General features: G+C 31.6%; 1 protein-coding gene across 1 annotated transcript in view; it reads right to left on the reverse strand.

Moving 5' to 3' along the window:
- Positions 1–759, reverse strand: part of LOC106870950 (zinc finger protein ZFP2) — a 35509-nt gene extending 34750 nt beyond the window's left edge. The window contains exon 1 of the mRNA XM_052972585.1: positions 415–759. The gene's annotated coding sequence lies outside the window, so the exon portion shown is untranslated. The remainder of the gene's footprint in view (positions 1–414) is intronic.
- Positions 760–2146: the final 1387 nt, after the last annotated feature.

Genomic DNA, 2146 nt, shown 5'->3' on the forward strand with positions numbered 1-2146 from the left:
ATCGTTCTTCTGTTTGGTATTTCATACCTAGAACTACATTAGCCATATGTCCCTCTTTTTCCCCCAGGAGAACAGGGTGTAATTCAAGGGAGGTTTCACTGTTATTCTAGCTAGTCGAGAAACCACAGAGATTCTCAAACAGTTCATAAAAAACGTGTCGATAGCAAATCTGTTATGAAGCCTTTCCACACACACACACACACACACATATTTTTACAATTTATTTCTTAACTGACCTTTTTTAAGAATCAGAAAGCACACACGCACGCACACACATACACAAGAAGCGTGTGTGTTTAACTTTTATATGACGTATTTATAGCTTAAGACAAAAAGAAAAAGAACGTTGCCTCTTTGACAAAGAAGAAATTTGGTAATGAACCAGAATTGAAATGGTGAGAAATTCTTATTCACCTTCGGAACTAATGAAGTGGATAATTTTGCAAACGAATACTTTGGATATAATTTAAGCAGACATCTACAGAAAGGTCCAATAGAGTTGTAATCAAAACGGAACGTTTTGGGAAAAGGTTTCTTTTTTTTCTGCAAAACAATAAGATACGAGGATAAGCTAGAACGGCATCACACAGATACCATGGTGTTACGGAGGGTTTAGATCAGAAAATGAAAACATAATTAGTGATATACATAAAATATATATACATGATATGCATGTGTATAGATGTGTGTAGGTATATATATGTGTAAATAAAAAATAAAAAAAGAGGAACAAACGACAAAAGTCAACAGACGTACACAGTAAATATATTAGAGTGACGCTTGGTGAAAGAAGTTTTAGATGGAAAAATAGGAGTGGAAATGACGTTTCGAGCATGGCTCTTCGTATACGTACATCCATACATCCATACATACACACACACACACATATATATATGAATATGTGTATGTGTGTGCATCTGTGTGTGTATATATATATATATATATATATATATATATATATATATATATATTATATATAAAATACATGACAGTATATACGAATGCGGAGAAAAAAAAAACTGGCATATAGTTAAATGCACAAACCATGAGGCACATATTTGAATAAGTACATACACATAGATAATTGGGTACATAATGGTGTATATACATACAAATGATGGATAGACAGGTACGTAAGATGGATGACCAGATATATCAATATGTATATATATATATATATATATATATATATATATATATATATATATATATATATATATATACTACACACACACATATGTATATATTGTGAGTGTGCAACAGAATAATAGTTTATAATTGATAAACTTCGTTACATATTTGAAGAGTTTTATGTATGTATCTGTTCATTAGGGTGTGTGTGTGTATGCTTTCATAATTCTTACTCGTTGCTACACCCGTCTACTTCAGTGTATGCGAGCATACACACATACACAAATAAAACACTTAGAAACGATATACGCACATACATATGAAAACCTACAATCACGCACATAGCATACGTACACACACCCGCACATACATATGCAGAATCACACATAACACACACACATACTCTGAGTATAAAATCAATGGGAATAAATTGCCAAAAATTCTTACGTCACACAGTAAACGTCGGCTGTTTATAACAAAGTGTCAGACTTGCAGGGAAAATAAATTTTACAGAAGGAATTAAAAAAAAAATCAACAACAACAGTTACACACACACTTGCGCGCGCGCGCAAACACTTTCTATGTGTTTGTGTGTGTGTGAATATATAAAAAGACTATACAAAAATATATCAATGAAATAAAATATAGTAACGAAAAAATGAAAATTTGATAAAAAAAAAAATTGAGGAGCTGAAAATATAAAAGTAAAAACTATAATAAAAATATAAAAATATTAGAGAAGAAAATAAATTAAAAATGAACAAAATAAAAAAATTCTCCCCCTCTTTTATTTCCCTAAAAACAAAAAATACCAAAAAAATCTAATAAATTAACTCCTCCTCCCTCTCCAATGTTATTTATCTTACTTTCTCTCTCGCTCTCTACACTCTCTTTCTATTCCACGTCTCTCCCACCTCTAACTCTTTCCATCTCTTCTACAGTGTCTCCCCCATACTCTCCCTCCACTCGCTAGCCGCACCAAAGTTAATTATTCTAAATTGATTAATGTTAAATT

This window comes from Octopus bimaculoides, chromosome 14, assembly GCF_001194135.2.
Source record: "Octopus bimaculoides isolate UCB-OBI-ISO-001 chromosome 14, ASM119413v2, whole genome shotgun sequence".
Lineage (NCBI taxonomy): Eukaryota > Metazoa > Mollusca > Cephalopoda > Octopoda > Octopodidae > Octopus > Octopus bimaculoides.